Genomic DNA, 18,035 nt, shown 5'->3' with positions numbered 1-18,035 from the left:
AAAATAATATAAATAAAAAAGAATACACAAATCCTAAGGATTCAGAATTAATTGTGAATCCAACAAACAATAGAAAATGTTTAAGTGGTTTCCTCTTGTATTATTTTGTATTTAAGATCTTTTATATTAAGTATGGATCTATCAACTAGAAGATTTTTAGCGTAATGACTCTGTCGCTAGTGATTGTATCCTTGTATTCGACTCAATCTTTTTAGTAAAAGATTGGGCCAAGTTTAATTTCAATTCAAAATTCAATTTAAGAAAGAAACGGAAAGTAATTGCTGGATTACAACGTATCCATTGCTTCAAATTCAAATTTGATTTTCTTCCAAACTTCACAAGCAGCAGCTAGTTCAGGACTCCATTTATAAGCCTCGCAAATAATTTCATTACCCTCACGAGCAAGATCACGTCCCTCATTACGAGCTTGTACACATACTTCTAGAGCTACTCGATTAGCGACAGCACCGGGTGCATTTCCCCAAGGATGTCCTAAAGTTCCTCCACCAAATTGTAGTACGGAATCATCTCCAAAGATCTTGGTCAAAGCGGGCATATGCCAAACGTGAATACCCCCTGAAGCCACGGGCAGAACACCTGGTACAGAGACCCAATCTTGAGTGAAATAAATACCACGGCTCCGATCTTTTTCAATAAAATCATCATGTAGTAAATCAACAAAGCCTAAAGTGATTTCTTTTTTCCCTTCAAGTTTACATACTACAGTACCCGAATGGATATGATCTTTACCAGACATATGTAATGCTTTAGCTAGTGCACAAAAGTGTATACCATGATTCTTTTGTCTATCAATAACTGCATGCATTGCAGGGTGGATGTGAAGAAGTAGACTAGTATCTCGACAATATTAAGCCAGGCTAGTATTTGCAGTGAATCCTCCTGTTAAGTAATCATGCATTACGATAGGAACTCCTAATTATCTGGCCAATACAGCCCTTTTGATCATTTCTTCACATGTACTTGCAGTAGCATTCAAGTAATGTCCTTTGATTTCCCATGTTTTAGCCTGTAATTTATAAATTGCTTCTGCACAAAATAAAAATCAGTCTCTCCACCGCATAAATGGTTGGGAATTCACGTTCTCATCATCTTTGGTAAAATCAAGTCCACCGCGAAGACATTTAGAAATTGCTCTACCGTAATTCTTAGCAGATAACCCCAATTTAGGTTTAATAGTACATCCCAATAGTGGGCGGCCATACTTGTTCAATTTATCTCTCTCAACTTGGATCCCATGAGGCGGACCTTGGAAAGTTTTAGTATAAGAAGGAAGGATTCTCAAATCTTCCAAACGTAGAGTGCACATGGCCTTGAACCCATATACATTACCCACAATGGAAGTAAACTTGTTCGTAACAGAACCTTCTTCAAAAAGGCCTAAGGGATAAGCTACATAAGCAATATATTGATTTTCTTCTCCAGCAACGGGCTCAATGTGGTAGCACCAGCCTTTGTAGCGATCTAGGCTGGTAAGCCTGTTAGTCCATATAGTTGTCCATGTACCAATAGAAGATTCAGAAGCTACCGTAGCCCCAACTTCTTCAGGGGGAACACTAGGTTGAGGAGTTACTCAGAATGTTGCCAAGATATCAGTATCTATGATTTCATAGTCCAGAGTGTAATAAGTCAATTTATAATCTTTAGCACCTGCTTTGAATCAAACACTTTCTTTAGTCTTTGTTTGTGGTGACATAAGTCCCTCCCTACAACAAGGTATACTCGACATGGATTAGGAGTTAATGAAACCTTATCACAGGAATCTTTCATAAAATTATCAACTGATCAGAACGAACGGTTTGTTATTAGACCGTGGTATTTGATTCGTCAAATACATGATTATTGTATACTCTTTCATATATATAGTGCAACCCTATCTTGTTTTTTCAAGTTTATAATTCCGTATCCTTTATTTTTGAATCAAAATATATAATAAATGTGCCCTTGATAGTAATATATGTTGTATATGTAAATCCTATATTAGATGTAAAAATAGGCGAAATTCGTCCATGAAAAGAAAGAAGGGGTATAAATATAAAAAAATAAAATATTCTAAAATAATAATAGGCTAAGCCTACATCGATATGTTGAAATAGGCAATAAGATCCAACGAGATGGAAAAATGAAGCATAAATGTAGTTCAGGTTCAAATTCGACGGCTTTCTCAAAAAAATTATTCATCTGCTTGATATTTTATTTTGAATTAGAAACTGGGGTTTAATTGGCTTTGGTTGAACTTGAAAAAAAAAATAACTAAACAATTGAATTGGATTTGGTTGAATATTTGTTACCAACAAAATCGAGTGCTAACACCCATCTCTTAATTGAATTAACCGATCGACTTAACTTGATTTGCTCTCGAAACTTTATTTTTTATTTCAATTTCACAAAAAATGTCAACATCTTTTTTCTTTTATTTTATGAGTATAAATCCTACCACTTCTAGTCTTAGGGTTCCCGCGCTTGAAAAAAAAAACCTGGGGCGTATTGCTCAAATCATTGGTCTAGTACTGGATGTAGCTTTTCTGCTGGGGAAAATCCCTAATATTTACAATGCTCTGATAGTTAAGGGTCGAGATACTGTTGGTCAACAAATTAATGTGACTTGTGAAGTACAGCAATTATTAGGAAATAATCAAGTTAGAGTTGTAGCTATGAATGCTACAGATGGTCTAATGAGAGGAATGGACGTGATTGACACAGGAGCTCCTTTAAGTGTTCCAGTCAGCGGAGCGACACTAGGATGAATTTTCAATGTACTTGGGGATCCCGTTGATAATTTAGGTATGGTAGATACTCGAACAACATCTCCAATTCATAGATATGCACCTGCCTTTATACAATTAGATACAAAATTTTCGATTTTCGAAACAGGAATTAAAGTAGTAGATCTTTTATCCCCTTATCGTCGTGGAGGAAAAATAGGACTCTTCGGGGGTGCTGGAGTAGGTAAAACAGTACTCATTATGGAATTGATCAACAACATTTCCAAAGCTCATGGGGGTGTATCCGTATTTGGCGGAGTAGGTGAACGTACCCGTGAAGGAAATGATCTTTACATGGAAATGAAAGAATCTGGCATAATTAATGAACAAAATATTGTCGAATCAAAAGTGGATCTAGTCTATGGTCAGATGAATGAACTACCAAGGGCTCGTATGAGAGTTTGCTTAACTGCTCTAACTATGGCGGAGTATTTTCGAGATGTTAATGAACAAGATGTACTTCTATTTGTCAACGATATCTTTCATTTTGTCCAAGCAGGATACGAAGTATTCGCCTTATTAGGCAAAATGCCTTCCGCTATGGGTTATCAACCCACTCTTAGTACTAAAATGGGTTCTTTACAATAAAGAATTACTTCTACCAAAGAGGGGTCCATAACTTCTATTCAAGCAGTTTATGTACCCGCGGATGATTTGACCGATCCAGCTCCGGCCACGACATTTGCACATTTAGATGCAACTACCGTACTATCAAGAGGATTGGCCGCCATAGGCATCTATCCAGCATTAGATCCTTTAGATTCAACGTCAACAATGCTCCAACCTCAGATTGTTGGTGAAGAACATTATGAAACTGCGCAAAGAGTTAAAGAATCTTTACAATGTCACAAAGAACTTCGGGACATTATAGCTATTCTTGGGTCAGTCAAGAGTGTAACCCATTATTTTAGATCAATGACTTAACTCAAGAGTGTGCCTTAGGGTCAGTCAAACTTGAAATACATCATTAAATCTTATTCTTGAAAAAGAAGTTTGCCTTGAGAATAACACAGTCGAAAGCCTTCCTTAGGGGGACACAAGCAATGGTGTCGCGAGGCCCTCTCCATGTTACCTCGATGCTAACTAATAATGGAGACCATGGGATTTATTGTCATAACTCCCTCTCCCACTCACTATTTTAGAACATGTGTTTTCTCAAAACATCCTATGCTTTTTAATTGGTTGTAAAAATAAAGTGATCTATTTTTACCAAATGATATTCTAATAATTACTAATCAAATTAAGCAAAATTAAAATTATAGAACTATGCCCTAATTAGTTCAATTTTATTTTGCTATAATTACTAAGAATATCATTTATAATTTAATAAAACAATTTTATTAAATACTAGAAATTAAACCACTTTTAAAATCTGTTTCCGCTCTTGAACTAGTTAAAAACTTGATTTATTATTATATGGACCAGCATATAATCACATAGGACAATCCTAAGGCATGTTTCTACTCATATGAGATGCATGCACAATTTTAAATACTGTGTGGGTTATATGTATGGCATGTCAAAAAATGAATGATAAAGTATTAAACAATTTAATCACATTCAAACATTTAAATAAATAAATACTAGCTAAATAAATAAATAAATGCGGGCCGGGTGTCTTGGGTATTTCTAGAAAAATTACAACGCTTGCAAAAATATACACAAAAATGTAAAAAACTAAATAAGACCTTAATAGATCTCTATCTATTACTCAGGGCCTTCACACATAGTTTTGATCCATTAAGCCACTTATCCATTTAATTTTGAATTAAAATAACTTTTAATTATCTTAAACAAATTTTAAGAATAATTAACTTGGGTTTGATGCCCAATAAGTTATTAGGCCCAAATTTGAATTTGGGCTCATACAATTAATTCAAAATAAAACAATTTTTAATTATGGGTTAACTTAATTAAGCCCATAATTTAAATGGACAATTTTTGGATGCAAGCCCTAGGGTTTAGAAAACCCTAGGGGCGGCTGCACATGGTGGCTCGGCATGGGGTGCACAGGCAGCGTGTGGCTGGGCTGGGCGAGGCTGTAGGCTGGTGCGCAGGGGCGCCTGGGCAGGGGCGCAGGTGCGGGAAGCCTGGGCAGGGGCGCCTGAGCAGGGGCGCAAGGCAGGGGCGCCTGGGCAGGGACGCCTGGGCAGGGGCGCACAGCCAGAGGCGCACGGCAGGGGCGCACGGCCTGGACGCCTGGGCTGGCAACATGCAGCAGCGGCTGGGCACGCTGCAGCGGCTGGGCACGCAGCAAGGCAGCTGGGTGAGGCTCGGGCTTCGAGGCTCAGAACCCAATAAGTTATTAGGCCCAAATTTGAATTTGGGCTCATACAATTAATTCAAAATAAAACAATTTTTAATTATGGGTTAACTTAATTAAGCCCATAATTTAAATGGACAATTTTTGGATGCAAGCCCTAGGGTTTAGAAAACCCTAGGGGCGGCTGCACATGGTGGCTCGGCATGGGGTGCACAGGCAGCGTGTGGCTGGGCTGGGCGAGGCTGTAGGCTGGTGCGCAGGGGCGCCTGGGCAGGGGCGCAGGTGCGGGACGCCTGGGCAGGGGCGCCTGAGCAGGGGCGCAAGGCAGGGGCGCCTGGGCAGGGACGCCTGGGCAGGGGCGCACAGCCAGAGGCGCACGGCAGGGGCGCACGGCCTGGACGCCTGGGCTGGCAACATGCAGCAGCGGCTGGGCACGCTGCAGGGGTTGGGCACGCAGCAAGGCAGCTGGGTGAGGCTCGGGCTTCGAGGCTCAGAACCCGGGGCTCGGGCCATACAGAATTTCTCAAATAATTTTAACATAGAAAATTAAAATTACAAAAATTCCTATGCCCCAAAATGGCTTACATTTTTCATCTAGAATTTTAAGAACAATTCCTAAACCCAAAACACCATATAATTAACGACCCTTAAGAATCAACTATCATCATACATACATCCATCCATTCACATATATTACAATAACATAAGAATGCATATTATGCCCACACAGTAATTAATGTATGCAGAGTTTAATGACCGCTCTGGTACCAATTGTTAGGAACGAGTTTCCTAATACGCAGCGGAAAGGTGGTGTGGTTGGCTCAGTGTACAACAAAAATTTTGTAACATATTTAAACTACCTTTAAATATGCGGATCCATTAATATACATACATTAATCATAAGCAAGATAGTGATAGAAATCATACCTCTTGAAGCCTATCAAGTGTCCTTGATATCTTCTCGTATTTAGAACGATCTTCCTATCCAAGCCGCTCCCACGTACTCACACCAAGATCTTCCAAAGCGTTCTCTACACCTCAAGAAATGTGTGGGCACTTAGAGAATGAAGGATAGTTTATTTGTGATTCTTCTTGATGTACTCAACTCATGAGATCAAGAGAATAGGCCTGAGAATTGGTTCTTTATTTTCAGGGAGAGAAAACTATCGTTCTATTTTCATAGAGTGAAATTGTAGAGTAGTCTCACTCTCACTTCTCTTATTTTCTTATCTAAATAATTTTCTGATCAGTCATACTTAACAGAAAATATTCAAAATTTAAAAATTAAATCTGTAGCCATTTTACAATTTAATTTTTAATTAATTAATTATTCCATTAATGAAAAAATCCAAAAACCAATTTTTGAATTATCCATTAATTAATTAATTAAATAAATAAAATTGAAAATCTCATCCCTGAAAAATATCATGCCCTACACGCCACACACAGTCTATGGACTGTGTGTGAACGTGTAGCTTCCTAATTTCTAGGGATATTAGTTTTTCAAATTTTATTTAATTATTTATTCAAATTTCTTTGTCAGATAAGATCTAACAACCTGATAGCTAATTCAAATTTGAATTCAAATTAACTATCTATTTAATTAATTATCAAATATAATTAATAATTTGAATAAATATTAATCTTTTAAATTCAAATCCAATTTGAACTTATCATATTATTTTCTCCCACTCAAATAAAGATATTTAATTAATTCTACTAATTAATTAAACCCAAAATTTTTGAAAATAAATATTTAATTAGTCATAATTTTGAAAATTACAATTAATTAATTATTTAATTAAATTTCAAAAATTAATTTAATTATTTAATATAATTTCAAAAATTATATAATAATTAAATATTAATTAATTTGATTAACTACAACTAATTTGTAATTAATTAATTAATCACTATTATCATATAATTGCATATTTGGCCTGAAGAACAAATTTCTTCCTAAATATGTCTTTAAACTATTTTCCCTTCATATCAACTCTTACCTTGAACAGTGTTGATAGAGCCGCTATGGGGACCTATGGACCTATAATTCCAAGCTCCAATAAATTTGAGATTATTAATTAAACTCTTTAATTAAATAATCTTAATTTATTAATCTCATGATTATTCCACTATAAATATGAGATTGAACTCTTGTAATTATAGACATTTCATTTACTGAGTACTTTATAATCATAAAGCGTCCATTGATTTAATCATTGCATACAACTTGACCCTCTAATAATGGTTCATAATTAATCGGGAATAAAATTACCGTTTTACCCTTTTAATTATGTCTTGTTTCCTTAAGTACCATTGACTCTACTAGTGAAGGTTAATTCATAACTAAATTATGAATTTGAGCTCAATAACCTTTCAGTCCCAAAAGTCAACCCTTAAGAGAACCATCATTCAATCTCTTGCGAGAAGGTATAGATTCCATATCTGTATGCTATGTCCCCAACTATCTATATTAATGAGTTCTCAAAACAAAAGTTTTTAGCCTGATCATTCTGACAGACCCTAACAAGTGAATCAAAGAACTCATATAACATAAACAGGAGTTCATAGCAACTTCAGGATTAAGATCTATTTGTATATGATCATCAATTGATATATTTAATTAATACTTCGAAATGGTATTTAACTAAGTATTAATAAACATATCTGGTCCAGTTCTATATATTCTCTAATATATAAAGCACCTCCACTAAAGTTTCCTACCACACTAGTGATCCGGATCTAGATCACATGTATTCATAATACTAGTGGACCGTACTTGCAGTAATTAATCTAAATATTCCATAACTTTATTTTACTGCGAACTATTCAAGTTCATTTATCTCAAACACAATCCTCCCGTACCAATACGTGTTTGAGATCACATATATGAACTTAGGAATTTTCCTGATATTTACATAATATTATCATAGAATAATATAGTCCATAAAATATATGCATAACAAATTCAATTCATTTATTTATTTCATAAAAACAATGTCTACTACATAAGCTTTCAGGGCACATTTCCAACATCACAAGCATAAGGGCAATAGCTTAGTTGGTAGAGCACCTCGTTTACACGTGCGCCGATATTTTTTAGAAGAGTCCATCATGTAATCAAAAGATTTGATCTTATTGAGCAATGGATGCCTTACTCTATGCTTTTGGGAAACAAAAGAAGAGAACAATAGTCTAACAAATGGTTTAGTTCGATTTGGGCGCCTAAATGGATGCCAAGATAGAACTCATCATTGATTTGCAATACTGATAAGGTGAATATTCTATTTATTCAATGCTAAGCCTAATGAGTATAAGGACCTCAACAAAATTATCTTTTCGTTCTATCTTATGAACTTTAAGGTGTATACAGTTTCATATTTGATTCAAATAGAGCGATAGAAACTCCACTTAATTAAGTTGATCTATAGGCCAAAAGCAGACCTACGTCAAGATAATCCTTCTTTGAAACACTTTGGTAGTGCTCCTGTATTGGAATGCACATAATGAATCAGAGCACGTGGAGCCATCTTTTTATTTTCTTTTTATTTTTCTATAAAAAAAAATATGGTAGACTAACCGATATTTATATCGGGTAACGAAAGAGTCCAATGCGAAAAAAAAGCATGTTGGGTCTTTGAAACAATTCAAATCATTTGATAATAAAAATTTTGGTCGGTTTTACCGAGAAGGTCTACGGTTCGAGTCCGTATAGCCCTATAAAATAGAATATTTGTAATATATACAATTATTTTATCTTGAGATAATATTGAAAGATAATATTGAATCTATTATATCTTATCTAATCTAAATAAGCTAAAAATTAGAGAAAAAAAATTTAATTTGTAAATCATTTATTTAATATTTAATTCTTCAGATATAATCTGAAAAGCAGCGAATTTTTATAATATATACTTTGATTTATTCTATTTACTTTCTTTTTATATCAATAGAAAATAAAAAGAAAATCGAAGTAAATGAAATAGAAATGAAATTCTAGTGGATATTAAGAATCTTGAAAGAAAGCGTATACCACAACAGTCTGAAAACCATTTCTTTTTTAAAAGTGTCACTTCTTTTCAAGTTTATAAAGATAATAAACTAATTTAATTATTCTTTATTGTATTTAAAATAAAACTGATTAGTTATAACCTCTTTAATTATTTAATTTAAATCATATTTAAAAAAATAATAATTAAATATATATAATAAATAATCAAATTATTTGAAATTCAAAATTTAAATCTTAGGAATAGGAAATCCCTGTGTGTGGCACCACTCACTGTGCAATACAGTGAGTGGCGTGAGCCACATTAAGGTTTTCCCTAATTTTCTCATTTGTTTGTTTAATTAATATTTAAGACAATATATTTATCCAAAAATAAATATCAGTTAATTCAAAATTAACTTTATCTTAAAATATCACTTTTAAATAAATAAATAAATATCTTATTCTAAATAAGATAATTATTAATCTCTCTTTATATTAATCCAAACATAATTAATATTTATTTTAACCTATAGTTTTTAAAAATAAAAACTATATAGTTAAATAATTAATTAATTCATAATTAATCAATTGCCCATAATTATCACATAATTATTCCCTTGCCATGAAAAATTAATTCATTTGCAATTAAGTCATTGTAACGCCCTAATTTCTCATAGATTACCGAGAACACATCGTTAGATCATAATTCATAAATATTGCTCTTTTATTGACTAAAAACTTGAAAATAATTACATGGATCCATGGTTTTACAAAAATAAAATAATTGCCTTTAAAATAAAAATGAGCAACATTTAAATAAAACTTTTGAAAATAAACATGCTTTAATAAAATAGGCTTGTTTGATCTTCATTAACTATATGGTCCCCACGAATACATCACGTAGCTCTTAGGTCCCCACTTGCCACCGGCCTTTCTATCCTTAATTGCCTGAAATAACAACATCATAAGGGGTGAGCTTTTAAGCTCAGTAAGGAAAATACAAACAAGAGTTAGTCATATAATAAAACATATCATAAATTTCACCAAAGTCATAAACAAACTTATTTATACTAATCACACAACAATAAATCCTAGGTCATATCATAACCTAAATCATATCATAGTCATAAATCATAGGTCATAGATCATAAATCATAAGTCATAAATCATACTCATAATCATAACTATGGGTCATAAGTCATAATCATAACTATAGATCATAGGTCATAAATCATAATCATAACTATAGGTCATAATAACAAGTCAGATATAATAAAAAGATAAGTGCTTATATAAGGGTGGCAATTAAGCCCTGGACATAGGTATGTCATCCACCGAACATCACTTAGGTCCGTCATAAAGTTTTGGCAACGGAGCCTACCGGACATAGTCTGTCATACATCATTGGACACCTTAGGTCCAGACACACTTACCCATTTATTGTACCTGAAATGTTAGGTCATACAAACATAAACTATATCATAAACTAAGTCATAACACTAAACTATCTAATTTTCCTTACCAAAAACCGGAATATTGGAGACAAGAGCAGGATTAAAACTCCTAAAACCAAACATAAAGAAACATAAGTTTCCTAAAGAAAATAAGATGAAGAGAGATCTAAACCATCGGGATAGAAACTTACCGAAAACTTTATGTTTCAAAGAAATTGAACACCTAACCAAAAGTCACTATCACAAGTTAGGATTTGAAGAAAAATGAAAGAATAATAGAAACTATAGTGAACTAAACCAAAAGATAACGAATACCTTGGATAGCTTAGAACCTCGATCTATACCTCGAACACTGAAAATCACACAAAAACTTACTTCCCAAGTGTTTATAAAAGCTTTAGATTTGAAAGCTTTAACCCCAAAATCCTAGTGTTTCTCTCTAGAACGAACTTAGCAGCTTAGAGGCTCTGAACTGTGCTTGAATGATGAATAGAATGGCTGAGTGAAGTGTAACGACCCCAAATTCGCTAATGAGGCTTAAGGGCTATATTAGTGTGTCGGGACGGCATTATTGGGTTAAATGTGATTTGAATGATTTTATAGATTTAAATGCATAATTATATGATTAATAATGTTTGTATGACTATATTGAATGTAAATGTGATATATATTTGGTATTTGTGAGAACCACATTATTATGTGGGTAGGTTTGCAGAGCACGACTCGAGGCGATCCTAGGGCTAGATAGCGGGAAAAGTCACAACGGGGCTTAATAGTTGACTTTGGATAAGTCAGGGGTATTTTAGGTATCGGGTAGTTATTTAGACTATTGGGTTATGAAAATAAATATATGGAGATATATTTGAGGTTAGGAAGTCTAGGTGGGAATATTGGGAAATTTTACCGTTTTGCCCTCGGGGACGGTTCCAGCACCCCGAGCCTCGAGACTGACTTAACGGGATAAGGTTAGGCTAAAGTTTAAGGAAAACAGTAGAAATAAATAAACTGACCCTTTTATCTTCTCAGCTATTTTCTCTCTCAAGGAAACTAAGAAGAAAGAACAAGGAACACTGAGAATTTTGGAGAAATTGCTAGAGTTTGAGCTGGGATTTCAGAAGAATTCAGAGGGGAAAGAGGCTAGCTCAAGGATTATCCAGGGAACATTTAAACAAGGCTAAGGTAAGAATTAAACTGTGTTTTGAAGTTAGAAACTTTGAGCTTTTGGCTGAGTAATGAGATGATTGTGATATTGATGTTTAAGGTTGAATTGGAGCTAGAAAACTTGGGAATTAACATGGATTCTGCCTAGAAAAGGAGTTCAGCTGTAGAGGTAAGTTATAATTCATGATTTAGAGGCTTAAATTCGAGTTTTACATGGCTGGTTTTAGTGTTTGAAGTTCTTGAGTTTCAGAAATTGAAGATGGGATTTCCATGAGTTTTAGGTTGAGTTTTCAATTGAATTATGTTGTTTAAGTCACTCTAAAAATGTTGGGATTAATTGTTGTTGAAATAGGGAACTTTGGGGTGATCTTGGGTAAGGTTTTAAGCTTGGAAATGGAGGAATTTCTAGGTTCGAAGGGAAGGGTCGCGACTCTGTTCTAGAGCGCTGCGGCCCTAGGATGAAGATGAGCCAGGAGAGCTCGACCAAGGGTGAGCGCCACGGTGCCCAAAACATGGGCCGCGGCGCGTATCTTCTTTCAGGCATGCCCTTGGTTCTGTTTTGAGGTCAGGGCCGCGGCTAGGCTTCAAGGGTCGCAGCCCTTAGATGCCCACTTGAATGTTTAGGGTTTTAAAGCACGGGAATCTAGCCTAGAGTGCTTGGGATCGATTTCACCACCGTGCTTGGTGGAATTCAGATTCCCGAAAGTTAGTTTTGTATCCGGAAACCCTTATTTGAATATTAATGGAACCCTACACCTTGGTTGTGACTATGTGATAAAAGCTAGGGCTCAGGAACGAATCGTGCCTGAGGAGCGTTGCTCATAATCAGTAATCGCAAAGATCAAAGGTAAGAAAACTGCACCTGGTTGTATATCTGTAATGGGACTAAGGGTTCCCTATTGTATATGCTTGAAAGGATGGTATTATGCCATGAAAACTAATCAGTGAACCAACGGCCTAAGAATGCCAAGGGTTACACTAGCGCACAGGGCATGGCTTGGCCACTGGTAGCCGAGGACAGCTTATTATGCACTGAGCTCGGTTTAAGGGGGCCGGAGTCAGTGGGATAAATAGAGGGTGCGGCCTAAGTTGCCGGCCCTAATTATTATGTGATATGAATGTTATAAGTGATTGATTGCATCTTTGATTCTGAATATATACTGAATGATTAATGTGGATTATTTGATGAGAGTTCATGCTTAGTGAATTTACTATCTGTTATTATTGTTTGTGTGCTCATCATGTTTTCTTGCTGGGCCTTGGCTCACGGGTGCTACATGGTGCAGGTAAAGGCAAGGGCAAACTTGACCAGCCCTGACTTGGAGAGCTCTGCGAGCAGAATGTACATGGCCAGATGCTCATTCGCCACGGTTGAGGTTTAGGCAGGGACGCGAGACCCAGAAATTGTTCATTTTGCCTTAGTATGGCTGACAGTTGTTTGTATTTTGGGAAGTCTATAATCCAACTTTTAAAACTCTGTTTCTTTTGGGATCCCATGTAAATAACTGCTTATTTATATAAAGTGAAACTTTTGAGACCAAAACCTTTTTAACCTTAGTTCATACATGTTTAGTGACACGTTTTTAAATTAATGACTTGATTAGCAAGTCTTGCACCTTTATAAGTACACAGTGTAGCGGTCTTGGCTATCCAGGGCGTTACATCTTGGTATCAGAGCGTCCTAGGTTTAAGGGTTCCTGAATACCGGTTGGACATGTACATTCGCTGCTAGAGACAAGCTCGATTCAGAGTTTGGTAATGTGTATATGTGCTTATATGCTTATATGCCTGGAATGAACTATGATTGTTGTTATCTGTTGGATAAATAGGAAGCATGAGATACTGATAGCGCCTGGCCCTTGACTATTGTGTGAGAATATTGAGGCATGTTTATTAGCATAGCCGCGCATGTACATGAATATTTGAATGATTAACTGTATATTGTGTATGGATAAATGCTTGATAAATAGCTATTGTGTGATGAGGTCAGAGGCGTGCTTATTAGCAGCCGGTGCATATGGATGGATGCCTATATGTTGATTGTTTGTGTGTGTGGTTATGTTCTATTGATGGATTTTGGAGAAGCTTTTACCCTGTCATCATGGTCTGACTGTCGAGTCGTTGTTTGCAAATTGACTTGGATAGTTATGCGTCCAAGAAAATCTATGCGACTAGCCGGCACTAGGTCCGGGACTGGGGGTGATGACCAGGGCCAGATTCCTCCGCCAGTCCCTGAGAACTGGCAGCAGTTAATGGCAAATATGCAAGCTCGATTACAGAGTCAAGATGAACAGATTCGCCTATTGTGACAACAAGCTCCATCAGGGAGCGCTGCCCTCATTGTACCACTTGTAGTGGTACCGGTTGCTCAGTCTGGGGAGGTTGGGAACAGGTGGGAGCCGTTATATGAGCGGTTCAGGAAGCAGCAACCTCCGATCTTTGAAGGGGGACCGGATCCATTGAAAGTCGAGCAATGGTTAACCATGATTACTACAATTCTGGATTTCATGAGGATAGAGGGGCATGATAGAGTGGCTTGTGCCACTTATATGTTGAGAGAGGATGCCCGCATCTGGTGGGAAGCGGCGTCACAGACCAAGTATGTTACTTCTTTGAGTTGGGAAGGTTTCAGAGGCTTGTTCAGTCAGAAATATTACAATGTTGCCGTCAGGGCAGCAAAAGTCAATGAGTTCGTGAGTCTGGTGCAGGGCAATATGACTGTTACTGAATATGTCCTAAAATTTGATAGGCTTGTGAAGTTTGCACCAGATCTTGTGCCTACTGATGCTGCTAAGCAAGATCGATTTATCAGGGGGCTTAATGCTATGATAGCCAGGGATGTCAGGATCACAACGGTACCTGGAGGTACAACTTATGCCCAGGCCGTTGAGAAGGTTCTTACCGCTGAGGAAGCGGAGAACAAGATATGGAGGGAAAGTGCAGTGAGGTGTGAGAGCCGCAGAGTGGTGCCTCCTTTTTCAGGGACAGGTAGGGGCGAAGGCCCCAATGACTTCAAGAGAAAGGCTCCTGACACTTTGACCGCAGCTGGACCTGATAGGAGGGGTCAGGGTGGCCATCAGGGTGGCGGCAAGGAATGGCGGACCTATCCAGAGTACCCGAGGTGTAGAAGTTGCCATCTGGGTGAGTGTCGGGCCAAGGCATGCTTTGCGTGCAGAATAGTAGGGCATCTCAAAAAAGACTGTCCAGCAGTGAAGAAAGGTGAGGCAGGAAAGGTGGATACCTTGACTCCAGCTCGAGTATTCACCTTGACCTAGGCGGAGGCCGAGGCTAGTCCCTCGGTAGTGACAGATCAGCTTTCTAGTGCTGGCATTCCTTTTACTGTATTGATTGATTCTGGTGCTACACATTCTTTTGTGTCTAGTAGAGTGATTGATAGACTGTGTAGACCTAGTGAATATCGGACTGCAGGGTTTGGGACTTTATTGCCTACCAGGGAACTGGTAGTTTCTAGGAGATGGATTAGGGCACTGCCAGTGATGGTTGATAGCAGGGAAATTTCGGTGGATTTGATTGAGTTAGACATGGAGGATTTTGATATGATCTTAGGGATGGATTGGTTGGTCAGGTATGGAGCTACTATTGACTACAGGAAGAAGATGGTGACTTTTGAGCCTGAGGGCGAGGATTCTTTTGTCTTTGTAGGTGCGGTATGTGGACCCCGCGTACCCATGATTTCAGCGTTGAGAGCCAGAGACTTGTTGCAGGGGGGATGCATAGGTTTTATAGCCATTGTAGTGGATACTACTAGGGTTATGCCGGCAGGGCCGGGAGAGACCAGATTGTTGTGTGAGTTTTTGGATGTATTTCTTGAGGATCTGCCAGGGTTGCTGCCGCGCAGGGAGATTCAGTTTGAGATTGAGTTAGCACCAGGGATAGAACCAGTATCTAGGACACCGTACAGAATGGCACCAGCAGAATTGAAAGTGTTGAAGATACAGTTGCAAGAACTTCTGGATTTGGGATTCATCAGGCCTGGTTATTCTCCATGGGGTGCTCCAGTGTTGTTTGTTAAGAAGAAGGATGGGACTTTGAGGATGTGTATAGATTACAAAGAATTGAACAAGTTGACTATCAAGAATAGGTACCCTCTAGCAAGGATTGATGACTTGTTCGATCAGCTGCAGGGAAAGACGGTGTTCTCAAAGATTGATCTTCGATCTGGTTATCACCAGCTGAGGATCAAAGATGAGGATATACCGAAGACGGCCTTTCGGACGCGATATGGGCATTATGAGTTCTTGGTCATGTCTTTTGGTTTGACCAACGCCCCAGCAGCTTTTATGGATTTGATAAACATGGTGTTCAAGGACTTCTTAGATCTGTTCGTCATTGTCTTCATCGACGACATCTTGGTTTACTCCAGTTCAGAGGCAGATCATGAGCAGCATCTCCGACAGGTTTTACAGAGGTTAAGGGAGCATCAGTTGTATGCCAAGTTTAAGAAGTGTGAGTTTTTGTTGCCAGAGGGGACTTTTCTTAGGCATATAGTTGGTGCGAAAGGGATTAAGGTGTATCTGTCCAAGGTAGAAGCAGTAAGGGATTGGCCGAGGTCAAAGAACGCCTCGGAGGTGCGAAGTTTCCTTGGGTTGGCAGGTTATTACAGACGGTTTGTAGAGGGGTTTTCAAAGATTTCTTCACCAATGACAGAGTTGAAGAGAAAGAATCAAAAGTTTGTTTGGTCAAAGAAGTGTGAGAACAGTTTTCAAGAGTTGAAGCGACGGCTTATCTCTGCACCTGTGTTGAGTCTTCCTTCGAAGGAAGGAAAGTTTGTGGTCTATTGCGATGCATCGAGGATGGGTTTAGGTTGCGTCCTGATGCATAATGAGAATGTTATAGCCTATGCATCTCGGCAGCTGAAGGAGTATGAGCAGCGATATCCTACTCATGATTTGGAACTGGCGACAGTGGTATTTGCACTAAAGGTTTGACGGCATTACCTGTATGGGGAGAAGTGCGAGATATACACTGATCCCGAGAGTTTGAAATATTTCTTCACTCAGAAGGATCTGAACATGAGACAGAGGCGTTGGTTGGAGTTGGTTAAGGATTATGATTGCGATATCCTATACCACCTAGGGAAGGCCAATGTGGTGGCGGATGCTTTGAGCCGGAGGGGCCCAGCACAGTTGTATAGTTCCACCCAGGTTTCAAGGGAGTTAGCAGATGAAATGACTATAGAAAAGATAGAACTGGTGGTAGGCCAGTTAACTAATATTACCTTGCAGTCGACCCTGCTAGAGAGGATTAATGAGGGACAATCAATAGATGCGCAGTTACAGGAAGTCAGGCAGCATGTTGTAGCGGGGACAGTTAAGGATTATTCCATCTCTGAGACCGGTATGCTTCGATATCAGGGGCGAATTTGTGTTCCAGCAGATGAGGGGATCAGACGAGAGATACTGGACGAGTCTCACACTACACCGTACTCGCTTCATCCGAGTACCACGAAGATGTATCAGGATCTACAGACATTATATTGGTGGCCCAGGATGAAGAAGGATGTGGTAGAGTATGTGTCTAGATGTTTGACATGTCAGCAAGTTAAGGCTGAGCATCAGTGACCAGCGGGATTGCTTCAGCCTTTGGGTATCCCAGAATGGAAGTGGGAGGACATTATGATGGATTTCGTGGGAGGATTACCCAGGACAGCTGGACTTCATGACTCGGTGTGGGTGATAGTGGATAGATACACCAAGTCAGCTCATTTTCTACCAGTGAGGTCGACCTATACAGTGGAACAGTATGCAGAGTTGTATGTGAGAGAGATAGTTCCTCTCCATGGGGTTCCAAAGTCTATTGTGTCAGAACGAGATCCCATCTTTACCTCCAAGTTTTGGGGAGCTCTGCAGAGGGCTATGGGAACTCAGTTGAAGTTTAGCACAGCTTTTCATCCTCAGACTGATGGACAGTCTGAGAGGACGATTCAAGTATTGGAGGACATGCTTAGGGCGCGTGTGATTGATTTTGAGGGGTCTTGGAGTAAGTATTTACCGCTGTTTGAATTCTCAAATAACAACAGTTATCAGTCCACGATTGGAGTGGCTCCTTACGAAATGTTATATGGGAGGAAGTGTAGATCACCCATTCATTGGGATGAGATGGGTGAGAGGAAATACTTGGGGCCAAACATGGTTCAGAATACTAATGAGGCTATTGAGAATATTCGAGCTAGAATGCTTGCTTCGCAGAGTAGACAGAAAAGCTACGCTAATCCTAAGCGTAGGAACGTGGAGTTCCAGGTTGGGGACCACGTGTTTCTACGAGTTTCACCATTGAGAGGGGTGAGGAGGTTTGGAGTGAAGAGCAAGCAAAGCCCTCGGTTTGATGGACCTTTTGAGATCCTAGAGAGGATTGGACAGGTG

General features: G+C 38.2%; 2 pseudogenes; one reads left to right on the top strand and one right to left on the bottom strand.

Annotated features, from left to right (window-relative positions):
• Positions 1–276: 276 nt before the first annotated feature.
• LOC133792693 (ribulose bisphosphate carboxylase large chain-like) lies at positions 277–1,723 on the bottom strand (annotated as a pseudogene).
• A 715-nt stretch (positions 1,724–2,438) lies between these two features.
• On the top strand, positions 2,439–11,922 carry LOC133792687 (ATP synthase subunit beta, chloroplastic-like; annotated as a pseudogene).
• Positions 11,923–18,035: the final 6,113 nt, after the last annotated feature.

This window comes from Humulus lupulus, chromosome 1 (assembly GCF_963169125.1).
Source record: "Humulus lupulus chromosome 1, drHumLupu1.1, whole genome shotgun sequence".
In the NCBI taxonomy this organism is placed as follows: domain Eukaryota; kingdom Viridiplantae; phylum Streptophyta; class Magnoliopsida; order Rosales; family Cannabaceae; genus Humulus; species Humulus lupulus.
This window is presented reverse-complemented; position numbering and strand designations above follow the sequence as displayed.